This window comes from Schistocerca nitens, chromosome 9, assembly GCF_023898315.1.
Source record: "Schistocerca nitens isolate TAMUIC-IGC-003100 chromosome 9, iqSchNite1.1, whole genome shotgun sequence".
Lineage (NCBI taxonomy): Eukaryota > Metazoa > Arthropoda > Insecta > Orthoptera > Acrididae > Schistocerca > Schistocerca nitens.
Window position 1 is genome coordinate 235,799,797 of NC_064622.1, and position 16,021 is coordinate 235,815,817.

At 43.3% G+C, this 16,021-nt stretch overlaps 2 pseudogenes; one reads left to right on the forward strand and one right to left on the reverse strand.

Annotated features, from left to right (window-relative positions):
* The first annotated feature begins 12,770 nt into the window (after positions 1-12,770).
* Positions 12,771-12,888, forward strand: LOC126204723 (5S ribosomal RNA; annotated as a pseudogene).
* A 2,667-nt stretch (positions 12,889-15,555) lies between these two features.
* LOC126204748 (5S ribosomal RNA) lies at positions 15,556-15,673 on the reverse strand (annotated as a pseudogene).
* Between the last annotated feature and the right edge of the window lie 348 nt (positions 15,674-16,021).

Consider the following 16,021-nt stretch of genomic DNA (forward strand, 5'->3'; position numbering starts at 1 on the left):
CGATTTTGGTATGTACGTATGGTCTTCAGGTTTCCTATTTGTTTTGTGCAAGATACACTAGCTCGGGAGTCAGGGTGATATTCGTCTAATTGAGAGTCAAGTTGGTTGCCGACTCTAGTTTGCAGGAATCTAGAAAAAAATGTTGCACGTATCAGAGATATGCCCCCTGAGTTCTCGATGTCGGTCTTCATGTGTAGAGGATAGATCACAGCTGCGGTCCATTCTTCTAGTAAGGTCTGTGTTGCCCATATATTCTGTATAATCTTTTTGATGTTTTGCGCAGATTATTAATCTACATGATTCCACATCACTGCAAGTATGACATCTTCACCTGAAGCCTTGATTCTGAGGCTCTTGGAAACGTAGCCTATTGCTTCGGTGGTTGGTAGTATGGAATCTGTCTTCCTAGAAGGGAGCTCATTGAAAGTGGGTCATTATTATTATTATTATTATTATTATTATTATTATTATTATTATTATTAGTAGTAGTAGTAGTAATAGTAGTAATAATAATATTGTTGTTATTATTATTAGCATTAATAATTAGGATTGCTCATGTACTACATATAATCAATTATTAACATGCTAAACATCTGTGATTAGAAATTATCTCATCAGATCAAACACATTCATAAATAAATAAACATAATAGTTACATTCAATTCTCTTTTCACCTTCGAGCTTCATCATACATTTTGGCGACTTTTTCTACATCTACATGACTACTCTGCAATTCACATTCAAGTGCTTGGCAGAGGGTTCATCGAACCACAATCATACTATCTCTCTACCATTCCACTCCCGAACAGCGCGCGGGAAAAACGAACACCTAAACCTTTCTGTTCGTGCTCTGATTTCTCTTATTTTATTTTGATGATCATTCCTACCTATGTAGGTTGGGCTCAACAAAATATTTTCGCATTCGGAAGAGAAATTTGGTGACTGAAATTTCGTAAATACATCTCGCCGCGACGAAAAACGTCTTTGCTTTAATGACTTCCATCCCCATTCGCGTATCATATCTGCCACACTCTCTCCCCTATTACGTGATTGTACAAAACAAGCTGCCCTTTTTTGCACCCTTTCGATGTCCTCCGTCAATCCCACCTGGTAAGGATCCCACATTCTAACAGAGGACGAACGAGTGTAGTGTAAGCTGTCTCTTTAGTGGACTTCTTGCATCTTCAAAGTGTCCTGCCAATGAAACGCCACCTTTGGCTCGCCTTCCCCACAATATTATCTATGTGGTCTTTCCAATTGAAGTTGTTCGTAATTTTAACACCCAGGTACTTAGTTGAATTGACAGCCTTGAGAATTGCACTATCTATCGAGTAATCGAATTCCAACGGATTTGTTTTGGAACTCAAGTGGATCACCTCACAGTTTTCGTTATTTAGCGTCAACTGCCACCTGCCACACCATACAGAAATCTTTTCTAAATCGCTTTGGAACTGATACTGGTCTTCGGATGACCGTACTAAACGGTAAATTACAGCATCATCTGCGAACAACCTAAGAGAACTGCTCAGATTGTCACCCAGGTCATTTATATAGACCAGGAACAGCAGAGGTCCCAGGACGCTTCCCTGGGAAACACATATCACTTCAGTTTTACTCGATGATTTGCCGTCTATTACTACGAACTGCGACCTTCCTGACAGGAAATCACGAATCCAGTCGCACAACGGAGACGATACCCCATAGGCCCGCAGCTTGATTAGAAGTCGCTTGTGAGGAACGGTGTCAAAAACTTTCCGGAAATCTAGAAATACGGAATCAACTTGAGATCCCCTGTCGATAGCGGCCATTACTTCGTGCGAATAAAGAGCTAGCTGCGTTGCACAAGAACGATGTTTTCTGAAACCATGCTGATTACGTATCAACAGATCGTTCCCTTCGAGGTGATTCATAATGTTTGAATACAGTATGTGCTCCAAAACTCCACTGCAAACCGACGTCAATGATATAGGTCTGTAGTTCGATGGATTACTCCTACTACCCTTCTTAAACACTGGTGCGACCTGCGCAATTTTCCAATCTGTAGGCACAGATCTATCGGTGAGCGAGCGGTTGTATATGATTGCTAAGTAGGGAGCTACTGTATCAGCGTAATCTGAAAGGAACCTAATCGGTATACAATCTGGACCTGAAGACTTGCCCGTACCAAGCGATTTGAGTTGCTTCGCAACCCCTAAGGTATCTACTTCTAAGAAACTCATGCTAGCAGCTGTTCGTGTTTCAAATTCTGGAATATTCCATTCGTCTTCCCTGGTGAAGGGATTTCGGAAAACTGCGTTCAATAACTCCGCTTTAGCGCCATAGTCGTCGGTAACCGTACCATCGGCACTGCGCAGCGAAGGTATTGACTGCGTCTTGCCGCTTGTGTACTTTACATACGACCAGAATTTCTTCGGATTTTCTACCAAATTTCGAGACATTGTTTCGTTGTGGAACCTATTAAAGGCATCTCGCATAGAAGTCCGTGCCAAATTTCTCACGTCTGTAACTTTTAGCCAATCTTCGGGATTTCGCGTTCTTCTGAACATCGCATGCTTTTTCCGTTGCCTCTGCAACAGCGTTCGGACCTGTTTTGTGTACCATGGGGGATCAGTTCCATCTCTTACCAATTTATGAGGTATGGAACTCCCAATCGCTGTTGCTACTGTATCTTTGACTTTGAGCGACATCTCGTTTACATTTGCGCAGTCAGTTCGGAAGGAATGTAGATTGTCTCTTAGGAAGGCTTCTAGTGACACTTTATCCGCTTTTTTAAATAAAATTATTTTGCGTTTGTTTCTGGTGGAATTGGAAGAAACTGTATTGAGCCTAGCTACAACGACCTTGTGATCACTAATCCCTGTATCAGTCATGATGCTATCTATCAGCTCTGGATTGTTTGTGGCTAAGTGGTCAAGTGTGTTTTCGCAACCATTTACAACTCGCGTGGGTTCGTGGACCAACTGCTCGAAATAATTTTCGGAGAAAGCATTTAGGACAATCTCGGAATATGTTTTCTGCCTACCACCGGTTTTGAACAAGTAGTTTTGCCAACATATCGAGGGAAGGTACAAGTCCCCTCCAACTATAGCCGTATGAGTGGGGTATTTATTTTTTACGAGACTCAAATTTTCTCTGAACTGTTCAGCAACTGTATCATCGGAGTCTGGGGGTCGGTTGAAGGAGCCAATTATTAACGTATTTCGGCTGTTAAGTATAACCTCCACCCACACCAATTCGCACGGAGTATCTACTTTGACTTCACTACAAGATAAACCACTACTGACAGACACAAACACTCCAACACCAGTTCTGCCTAATCTATCTTTCCTGAACATCGTCTGAGACTTCGTAAAAATTTCTGCAGAAATTATTTCAGGCTTTAGCCAGCTTTCTGTACCTATAACGATTTCAGCTTCCGTGCTTTCTAGTCCGCAGCTCGTGGTCGTGCGGTAGCGTTCTCGCTTCCCACGCCCGGGTTCCCGGGTTCGATTCCCGGCGGGGTCAGGGATTTTCTGTACCTCGTGATGACTGGGTGCTGTGTAATGTCCTTAGGTTCGTTAGGTTTAAGTAGTTCTAAGTTCTAGGGGACTGATGACCGTAGCTGTTAAGTCCCATAGTGCTCAGAGCCATTTGAACCATTTTGTGCTTTCTATTAGCGCTTGAAGCTCAGGGACTTTCCCAACACAACTACAACAATTTACAACTACAATTCCGACTGTTCCTTGATCCAAGCACGTCCTGTATTTGCTATGCACTCTTTGAGATTGCAGCCCACCCCGTACTTTCCCAAGGCTTTCTAACCTACTTATACTGTGTCTATGGGACAGAAAGTATACCTTTACATACATTTCACTTAATTCAGATTAATTACGAAAATACGTACCAAGTAATCGCTTGATTGTTGATCTATGTTCAGAGTCTAGTGAAACTAATTTTTTATTCCACAATCCTCTTGCAGAAGCTTATTCAGTTTATAACAAAACTTAATCTTATTTATGTCAAGTGAAAGCTGATTTTAGACCTTAATGAACTTCGGAAACGACGATGTGAAGTCCGCTGATTTAGGTTTGATTCAATAGTAGGCACCTGAACAAAAATGTGGTTCGTGTCGCAAAGCTCGGCAGTTTGCCTGCTGCCTAAAAAGAATTTAATTCTCGGATATGGCGAACCGCGTTGACCCCTTCATGAATATTAAACCGGCGCGCTACATTCTACTCATGAATTGCAATGACACGGAATAAGTATGCAAATGTAATTCTTGTAAATTGATAAAATAGTCAGTCATGAGGTTACTTCAAGTTTGTCCTTAACGGCACTCTCGAATCTCAGCGTCGGTCTTCTCTCGAGGAAAATTATTTTACATCGCCTAAGTTTCAAAAATAATGACACAGTTGATTGCCTTGGTTAAGATGCACGGGAGAAGTCTAGAATACCACGGCGTCTGGTGACGGGTGGCTCGCGTTTGCTAAAATGGGGCATCCACTGTCCCTTCTCCAGCCGACTTTAAGCTCCCATAGTGATTTTCGTCTTTGCGGTAAGTCTTCAGTCACTAAAATTTCGTTACCTCTCCATGCAGTAATCAACAACCTTAGCCGTATTTGTAACACTTCATTGATTAAGTCTGGTCGGCTACACACTACTGTTGTTTATATTTCTGACAGAGAAAGAGTGAGATAGATATCATTAAAAATAAAGTATATTCCAAAGCGTTATAGTTTTCAATAATTGCTTACTGCAAGGATGAAATTACAGCCGCTACTTTTCTTGAGAACGTTAAGCTCTGCTGTGTAGTTACATGATAAAAGCATTCTCATCGGAAGGTTATTCCGGAGGTACAACAGTCCCCTATTTCAATCTCCGGTCGGAATCCACTCAAGATGACGTCATCAGGAAAAACAAGTTGCCATGTACGGGGTGGAGAGTGGAATATTAGATCAATTAATCAGTTAAGTACGCTAGAGAATTTAAGAAAGGAAATACATAGACTGAATTTTTAGTTGGAAATAATTAACTGCGGTGTCAAGAAGAACAGGATTTCTGACAAGCGAGTACAGTGTTATAAATACAAAATTAAACAGAGGTAATGCAGTATTAGGTCTAATAATGAAAAAAAAATTAGAATGAGCCTAAACTTATATGAACAGGAAGGTGAACGGATTATCTTATCCATGACAGACACGTATTCAACACTGACCACAGTAATACACGTTTATAAGTCTGCTAGCTATACAGATGAAGAAATAGAGAGAATGCGTGAGGTAAAAGAAATTATTCAGATAGTTAAGAGACACGAAAATTTATTTGTGATGGGCGAAACAAATTCAATAGTAGGCAAGGGAAGAGCAAGAAAGTTTGAAGAACATGGACAGACTAAGAAAAACAGAAGGAGAAATATCCCTGGTAGAATTCTGCACGGAACATAATGTGATCATCGCTAACACTTGGTTTAAAAATCATGAAAGAAGGTTATATGACTGGGAGGGGCTTGTAGACACGAAAAGGTATTAGACAGATAAGACAGAGATTTCGAAACCAGATTTTAAATTGCAAAACTTCTCTAGTAGCAGATGTTGTCTCTGACCACAAATTACTGATTATGAATGCATATTGGAACTGAAATAATCGGAGAAAATACGAAATTAGCTACACGGGACCTGAATATAGCGAACATTCCAGACCTATTTGAGCGTTTGAAATGGAACATTAGGTTACGAATAAGTGAAACAGAAAAACAAACTCAACAGAGAAATGGATAGTATTGAGAAACAAGTTAGTCAATACAGCTTACGTTCGAATAACTATAATACAAAGCCCAGTTATAAAATCTTTGGGAAAAACACGAGATATTGACACTACCTGGTGAGAAAAAATACATTAGAATATACACCAAAAGATTTAGCAAAATTGAATAAATATGTATGAAAAATGAAACCGACAGGTAGTGCTAAATGGCAATGTAAGACTGGCTAGACGAGAACTGGAAGAATGTAGAAGAACTGAGAAAGACAAGTGAGGCGTAAAGGAAGATTAAAACGACATTTACAGAAGAGAGAACCACGTCTATGAATACCAAGAGTTCAGATAGTGAAATGGTACTGAGCAAAGTGGGGAAAACAAAAAGATGGAAGAAAAGTACTAAACGGCTATTATAAGGAAGTGAACTTCAATGCAGTATTACAGAAGGTGAAGAAGAAACAGGTGGTGATAGGTTGGGAAATATGATACTATTAGAAGAACTGGACACAGCACTGAAATATATAAGCTGAACAAGGCCGTTGGAGTTGGCGACATTCCCTCACAACTACAAAGATACTTAAGTGAACCATCTACGACAAAATCGTTAATGTAAAGAAATTTCTAAAACTGCTCCAAGAAAATCTTAGAACTACAAACTAGTCTCTGACAAAATTATTCCACACGGTGTGCAAGACACATGAGACAGGTGAAACACAACATAATCTTTAGGAAGGATGAAATAGTACAAATTACCACAAGGAAGAGTGAAAAAATCTGTAGAATTCCACCTTGGGGAAGATAAGTTTGGGTTCCGGAGAAATGCAGGAAAACGCGAAGCAGTGTTGACACTACAACTTATCTTAGAGGATAGGTTAAAGAAAGGTAAACATATGTTTATAGCATATGTAGATTGTGAAAAAACTTGTACAATGTTGATTAAATACTCTCTTTGAAATTCTGAAGACAGCTGTTGAGAAATACGAAGAGCGAAAGGCTATTTACAACTTGTGGCAGCTATAAGAGACTGGGGGCACGAAAGGGCAGCAATGGTTGAGAAAGGAGGGAGGTGGGGCCGCAGCCTATCCTTTACGTAATCCAGTCAGTACACTGAGCAGTATTAGAAACCAAAGAGACTGTAATTCTGACAGAGACAGTGAAAGGCTTAGAAAGAAAGCTGAATCGAATGGATGGCGTCTTGAAACAATCAAACATAATAAAATTAGTACATGGGTAATTCAATGTAGTAGAATGAAATCAGGTATGTTACAGAAATTAGATCAGGAAATAACACACTAAACGTAGCTGATCAGCAGGGCAGCACAATGAATGATTATGATAGAGGTATGTAAAGAGTATATAAAACGCAGGCTGGCTATAGCACAAAAAACATTTCAGGAAAATAGGAATATATTAGGATCTAATACAAATTTAAGTCTTTCTCGAAAGTGGTTACCTGCGGTGGTCTTGTACAGATGTGAATATGGATGTTTGGCAGCTCAAACAAGAGGAGAACAGAACCTTTTAACACATCATGTTACAAAGGATATTGAGGATTAATGGATACATCGAATAACTAATGAGGAGAATCTGCGACAAACTCGAAAAAAGAAAATTACGGTACAGTTTGACAAAAAAAAAAAAAATAGGATCGGTTGGTAGAACACATCCCGAGACACGGATGATTCGTCAGTTTAATCATGAAGGGAAGTCCTGGAGATAAAATTTGTAGAGTGAGCCCATGGGATGGATATACACTCCTGGAAATTGAAATAAGAACACCGTGAATTCATTGTCCCAGGAAGGGGAAACTTTATTGACACATTCCTGGGGTCAGATACATCACATGATCACACTGACAGAACCACAGGCACATAGACACAGGCAACAGAGCATGCACAATGTCGGCACTAGTACAGTGTATATCCACCTTTCGCAGCAATGCAGGCTGCTATTCTCCCATGGAGACGATCGTAGAGATGCTGGATGTAGTCCTGTGGAACGGCTTGCCATGCCATTTCCACCTGGCGCCTCAGTTGGACCAGCGTTCGTGCTGGACGTGCAGACCGCGAGAGACGACGCTTCATCCAGTCCCAAACATGCTCAATGGGGGACAGATCCGGAGATCTTGCTGGCCAGGGTAGTTGACTTACACCTTCTAGAGCACGTTGGGTGGCACGGGATACATGCGGACGTGCATTGTCCTGTTGGAACAGCAAGTTCCCTTGCCGGTCTAGGAATGGTAGAACGATGGGTTCGATGACGGTTTGGATGTACCGTGCACTATTCAGTGTCCCCTCGACGATCACCAGTGGTGTACGGCCAGTGTAGGAGATCGCTCCCCACACCATGATGCCGGGTGTTGGCCCTGTGTGCCTCGGTCGTATGCAGTCCTGATTGTGGCGCTCACCTGCACGGCGCCAAATACGCATACGACCATCATTGGCACCAAGGCAGAAGCGACTCTCATCGCTGAAGACGACACGTCTCCATTCGTCCCTCCATTCACGCCTGTCGCGACACCACTGGAGGCGGGCTGCACGATGTTTGGGCGTGAGCGGAAGACGGCCTAACGGTGTGCGGGACCGTAGCCCAGCTTCATGGAGACGGTTGCGAATGGTCCTCGCCGATACCCCAGGAGCAACAGTGTCCCTAATTTGCTGGGAAGTGGCGGTGCGGTCCCCTACGGCACTGCGTAGGATCCTACGGTCTTGGCGTGCATCTGTGCGTCGCTGCGGTCCGGTCCCAGGTCGACGGGCACGTGCACCTTCCGCCGACCACTGGCGACAACATCGATGTAGTGTGAAGACCTCACGCCCCACGTGTTGAGCAATTCGGCGGTACGTCCACCCGGCCTCCCGCATGCCCACTATACGCCCTCGCTCAAAGTCCGTCAACTGCACATACGGTTCACGTCCACGCTGTCGCGGCATGCTACCAGTGTTAAAGACTGCGATGGAGCTCCGTATGCCACGGAAAACTGGCTGCACAAATGCTGCGCAGCTAGCGCCATTCGACGGCCAACACCGCGGTTCCTGGTGTGTCCGCTGTGCCGTGCGTGTGATCATTGCTTGTACAGCCCTCTCGCAGTGTCCGGAGCAAGTGTGGTGGGTCTGACACACCGGTGTCAATGTGTTCTTTTTTCCATTTCCAGGAGTGTAGCACACAGGTCAAAATAGCTATAGGCTGCAGCAGATATTAGCTGATGAAAAGTCTTGTACAGGATAGATCTGCGAAGAGAACTGCATAAAACCACTATTTGCACGGAAGACCACAACAGAAACCGTAAAGATTGTTTAGTTCACTAGTAATGTGAACAGTGTAATATATTGTTGGTCACACTTCGTATACAGTCTGTATGCGTTGCAACTGTTCCTGCTTATTAGGTAAACTTCTCCAAAGTCATTTCATGTAACAAACGAGGGCTATTTCATAAGGTCCGATCGATCTCGACATTAATACCACAGTAAAAATCATATGAAGCTTAGTGAAGATGTGTTGTACACCGTCTCAGGTATGCCCATCGATCGCGTCACGTAGCCCTTTTTAGTCCTAACAATAGTTAATAAATTTGAAGTGCATGCTCTCTTTATATTGCCCCCACATAGCTTAACTGTCATGTTGACAGTAATGTGCGACATTGGTGCATGAACTGTGAAGCAGGACGCACAAATGTTCATGATGTAGACGATTAGAGAAGGAAGCAGATTGCAAACGATGACCTTGTTCAGCCAGTGGATTATATGATTTCAGAAAATCATCTACGAAGCAAAATTCGGAGCAAGCTAAGAGGAATGTCATCGTCAGACATTGTCCTCCTTCATGACAGTGATTGGCTACACACTGCAGCTGCAGAAAAGATGCTTCTGCAGCGTTCTCAAATGGAAGTATTTGATCATCCATCATACAACTTAAACTGGCTCCCTCCGATTTTCATCTCTTCGCTCACATGCTGCCTATGAGGAGAGAATTTTATCATAGACAATGAGCTGCAGACCAGTGTACATAATTGGCAGAAGTCACAGATGTCTTCCTTGTATGACGAGGGCATTGGAACGTTGGTACCCCGTTACGACAAATGTCTAAATCGGGACTATGACTACGCAGAGAAGTACTCCTACATGGAATGGGTAGCTAAATGTTGCAAATAAAAAAAATACATTTACATTGAGGTTTCCATTTCATGACCGATCGGACTTTGGAAAAGAAATAGCTTTCGTACATTTGACAACAGGGTGTGCTAGTCTCGCAAGGTATGCAACAGAACGATTGTGCAGTTTGTGAAGCAGACGAGTGGTACTGGTGGAAATGAAATAGTGAGGATGGGTCGTCAGTCGCGCTTAGATAGCTCAATCAGTAAGAGCAATTCTAGTGAAAAGGAACGATATGAAGGTTGGTTTACGGGTCGGTGAAAAGTTTCGATCTTTCAAGAAATTGCGTTGGAGACGTTGTAAGTTGAAAATATAACATGGAGGTGTACAGACACACTCTTTTTAGCTTCATCAAGTTCATGATCGCTTGAAAAGGTCCCTAGCTAATGAAACCGGAAGACGTAAGTGCAGCAGGCGCTGCTATTTGTTGGAAACAAAGTACCTTATTCAGCACTGAATATAACAGAAACGCAAGAGACAAAAAAGATGGTAGTACAGATGGAATGGATCATAAATCACAAGGCAGGGAAGATAGGTTGGATAGACTTTTGTCTTTTCAACTTTTATTCTACTTTAACACTAAAAACTAATTTATGTATTTAATTAAATACAGCCTACAGTCATACAGGCCTATAGTTTCGTATTCATTCCAGCTGTACAGGTTTAATGGAAGTTGTTATGCAACTGCTAGATGATAGAAGGAGTTGTGCCCGAGAGTAAGAAATGATGTACATAATTATTTATGAGGAAGAAATGTAAATTAGAAGAATAAAATATAAAGTAAGCGTCACAGCACAGGTCAATGCTACGAATAGGGAGTTGGTGGCGCCCTCATGGCAAAATCAGAAAATTAACACAAAATTGTTCGGCTGTGTTTCCACTACTTAACCAGTATAATGGAATGGAGAGGTGTTAGAGCCTCCTTGGCCGTTTAGGGTCGGTGTTGGGAACAGAGAAGGAAGTTTGTGTGGGATGATTATCTTCGGAGGTGGCAAAATTACCTGATATTTTTAACTGGTTTCTATATCATTAGACATATTGATATGTGAGGTGCCTGACTAACAAATCCATTAACATTTCATACCAAATTGTTACTGTCGAAACCCCCCTTTCGCCTGTTACAGACTCATTCCTGTCAACAAACACGAGTCATCTGGATTCTTGTTCTGGTCACTACTTGGGATGCCAAGCTGAGACACAGGTGCTGTCGTCGGCACTTTTTCTGCTTGTGCTGAATCAATTACCAGTTGGCGTAACTAGTAATCAATGGCGCCTTGGTCGAATCCACTTGAGGCAAGTACTATGCAGCTGCGAGTTCCTAACAGCAAATGAAATCACCTACACTGATGTCTGAGACAAAGGCAGACTGTCTCTGATCAGTACTCTTCAATGAAACGTACACTGACGGAAAGAAAGCGCAACACCAAAAGCTGATGTGTAGGTGATTAACATAGCAAGATCACAGCTCAGTGTAAGAGGGAGATAAGCCACTGCAAATGTGAAATGCCGGTACACTAATAACTGGTGTAACCTCCAGATTGTTGATTTCAAGCCTGCAAACGTATATGCATTGGCTTGTACAGATGCCGGATGTCAGTTTTTAGGATGGAGTTCCGTGAGTGTGGCACTTTTTAGGTCAATATCTGGACGGTTACTGCTATTTGTAGACGACGCTGGAGTTGTCGTCCAATGATGACCCATATCTGCACGATTGGAAACAGATCTAGTGATCAAGCAGGTCAAGGCAACAAGTATCTTGCAGACCCGTAACTGGGCTTCTTTTAACCAACCAGAAAACTCATCTGGCCTCCCTCTGAAACAGACCTCCACCCTGCCACCCAGTGAGCTTTCGCTCGACTTGGCACCGCTGAAATCGGCGGTGGCAGTGGTTCGCGATCAGTGCAGTGCACGCTACAGGGCGTCTCGGTCGGAGCTGTCTTCGAGATAATCCATTTGCAACAGTTCGTTTTATTACTGCGGTGCCAACGGCTGCTCAAATTAGTGCTGCAGATGCTGTACAATACGCTAGAGCCATACACCGAACACAATGTCCTTCTCTCCCGGCAGGGCCATGAGGCCCTCCAGAGCCCACTCTTCTTGCCCTCTTACATTCTCGCTACTACCATTGCCAGCAGTCATATACAGTTGCCAAATTTCTGTCAAGACTTAAATCTTCCTGCAATATCGCAGAGGGAACATCCAACTTCTCGTAGTGTTGTTAGACGACCATGTTCAAACTTATTAGGTGTTGTATTGGCATCTTTGTCGTCTTGAAGGCATTCTTTGCTAAGTCAGCTCACCACGTCCAGTCTGAAAAGTAGCTAACAGACTAGGAGGGAGCTGCGCACCAGCATGATGGCTGTCCAGCCCACAGCGTACGAATTATTTCATCATGTCTTCAAGAATTGTTTCCAAATCGTGGGACTCAACGCAGAGGACCTGTACCAGGGCCAGACTGTTCCCCGCATTTGACGCCAGAAAACTTTTTTCTGTGGGAGAAGGTGTGTTCCTCACGTTGGCTCACTCTACAACACATACCAATCACACCCGATGATTTGCAACGACGTATTACGGCAGCCTGCTCGGACAGCTGCACTGAAATGCTAGCAGGCGTGCAGTAGTCACTCCATATCAGACTCTAAGCGTGTATTGCCGCTGCCGGTGGTCATTTTGAACAGAGCCTGTGTGGTCAATTGTCTCATTATTGGTGAAAACCCACGTAACTAGGGTATACACTTGTGTTGTTCTTCAGTGTGCGCTGCCAAAGGTGATGTTCAAGTGTGGGTATCGGAACTGTTCGAAATATGATATTCCGTTAACGACTTCGAATGGACTCCTGCAACCAACAATATTTACGTTCTAATTTACCCTAATTTTAGTTTGTTAAGCAACGGCCTTGCCGAAGTGGATACACTGGTTCCCGTCAGATCACCGAAGTTAAGCACTGTCGGGCGTGGCAGGGACTTGGATGGGTGACCATCCGGGCCGCCATGTGCTGTTGCCATTATTCGGGGTGCATTCAGTCTCGTGATGCCAATTGAGGAGCTAGTCGGCCGAATAGTAGCGGCTCTGGTCAAAGAAAACCACCATTACGACTGGGAGAGAAGTGTGCTGACCACATGCCCCTCCTATCCACATTCTTCGCTGAGGATGACACGGCGGTCGGATGGTACCGATAGGATAGTTGTGGCCAGATGACGGGAGCATTTTCCTTTTAGTTTGTTAATGTCAATAGGCACTGTTCCATTTAAAAGAAGTCCTCTTAATCACAGGGTCCCGGGTGCAATTCCCAGCTGCATTGGGGATTTTCTCTGCCCAGGGACTGGGTGTTTGTCACGTCCTCATCATTTCATCATCATCATCATCATCATCATCATCATCATCATCATCATCCGTGACAGTGGGTACATTCGATTTTGTAAAAAATTGGACTGTGTAAAAATTGGAACTTTGTATGGGCACTTATGACTGCGCAGTTGTGCGCCACACAAACCAAACATAATTTTAAAAAAGTATTTGTTTGCACAAAAATTACACTTTCAAAGTATTACTAAATCTATTAAGGAGCCAAAAGTACTATAATCCGACTACCAATCCATCCTATGAAAACAGCACATCAACAGCGCTTTCCATTTCAGCAATATTTACGATGCGAGTTTAAGATGATTTACCCTGTATAACACAAATTACCAACATCCTCACTTAAACGCTGTGAAAGAGCAAATGTGTTTAATGAATGAACTTGGCATCTTGAGGGGTATAAGGGATCGAACTTGGGCGTTGATTAATGCATGTAACGATGTCGTAAGTTATATCCGTGCTGCTTTTATGACGGGAATGGTTATTTGAATTGTAAATAAAATCAGCTTTCTCTAGGAATATGACAGTTTGTGAGTTGCGTCCATTCGGAAAATCATATATGGCATGAAACTCTCGTTGCCGAAAATTAAAAACGATCTCAAAAATTTGTTCATATGTGGGTCCGCACCAAGCAAATATTTTTTTTCAAGAAAAGACTGTCCGTATTATTCTGTGCAACTATAACATTAATTTCTATTTAATATATAACTGGACATTCTGCTAAGGGCAGTGGGCAGTTTTTTCTTTCGAAATTTATTACCGATGCTTCTGTGTACACGGCGAGGGAAAATATAGTTCTGCAAGAAGACGCGGTTCTCTGTGATGAACGGTCATATATCAAAATCCTAGGTGGCAGAGGCCAAACAACGCTACAAAGACCACGTTATGAAGGCTCTCAACACATGACGCTATAAGCGAACAGGAGAGGCCAATTTCCGACAGCGAATTCTCTCGTAAACTGAGAAAGCCATAAAAGCGCCGTGGCGCAGACGGAGTGCTTTTTAAGCAGCTATACGAAGTAAATTGCAGAGGCAGCTGCTACACAAAGGGACGGCAGAGGGTCGAGGGGTCTGAGCGATGGAGTCTGGGGTGGGGGTGAGTGGGGGTGGGAAAAGCAGGTGCCCACCTCACCTTCCAAACGCCAGCCCCCCCCCCCCCCCCTGCCCCCCAGCCACTTAGCAAACCGCCAGAGGAACATTAAATCCTTTAGTGAAGAAATATTTCACTACTGAAACAGCGTCAAAGCGTGTGTTCTGGAGTCTAGGTCTGCCATCATAGGAGATAGTCTCACACTGCGAACGCATGTCCTAAGTTTCCTGAGGGAACAGTCTACTAGATAAAATACAACAGGCTCGCATTTATTTGCATGCAGTGAAGTACTACAACTGGATTGTAAGGCCGTTCCATAATGGTGGCATATGCAAAGGGAGCAAAGCAACACATGAAAAGGACGTGAAATCATAAGATTTCATTACGGGGAAACTTAATGTACTTTTGTGAATCTTGGAGACATTCAGCCGGCTTGTGGAAGGCAGTATCGTAACGAATCGTGACAACTGAAAATTTTTGTAAAAAACGGACTCGTTCCTAGATTTCTCTTTTTGTAGAGTTTATTTTTATTTTTATAGAGTGTTCATGAACAATACGCTGTATGAGTGAGGCTCCAGGCTTGACTCAGTATCGCTAAGGATCCCACATACGATTTCCGAACACTAGTCATTTTTTGCAAGGTGTCATATTTCTCCACTAACTCTCTTCCACCAGAATGGCTATTCTCAAATAACACATTGAGAATCCTTGGTAGTAGTGTTTGGAGAACGTACGTAGGAATATCGATGACTACGAGAGACAGTCAGTGTTGTAAGAAAGAGGTCCAAACTGACGGCTAATGCTACTGGTAGGGAGAAACAAGAAATCTTGTTTCACGAAAATTTTCAGTTGCCACAACATACATTTTTACGCTTTATTGTGCGATTACTCCACATGACTTCATCTTCACTGACTTTTTCTCCGTCCATCATTTCATTTTATTTCACACATGCAGTCAATTGCATGCAGTACCGTAACCAGCAGAACACTATCAGGCCATATGATCATAACGGTACAAAAGCACTCCATCTTCAGGCCATAAGTGGCACATGAGGACCATCCGACCGCCGTGTCGTCCTCAGACGAAGATGCAGATAGGAGGCGCATATGGCCAGCACACCACTCTCCCAGTCGTTATGATTGTTTTCTGTGGCCGAAGCCGCTACTTTTCGGTCGAGTAGCTCCTGAATTGGCATCACGAGGCTGAGTGCACCCCGAAAAATGGCAACAGTGCATGAGGGTCCAGATGGTCACCCATCCAAGTTCCGATCACGCCCGACAGTGCTTAACTTCGGTGATCTGACGGGAATCGGCGTACCCACTGCGGCAAGGCTGTTGCCAGAACGATACAACCCGCATTATTTCCTCCTTGTAATAAACTTGCCTTCTCCTAGGCAGCCATTCACGAGAATTTTTCAATATTTTGTAGTAAAGTGCTCGCCACCGTAGCTGATGTCGCTGACGTAAACTTGTGTAGTGATACTTGATTCTGGACCGAGCGAGGTGGCGCAGTGGTAGACACTGGATTCGCATTCGGGAGGACGACGGTTCAATCCCGCGTCCGGCCATCCTGATTTAGGTTTTCCGTGATTTCCCTAAATCGCTCCAGGCAAATGCCGGGATGGTTCCTTTGAAAGGGCACGGCCGACTTCCTTCCCCATCCTTCCCTAATCCGATGAGACCGATGA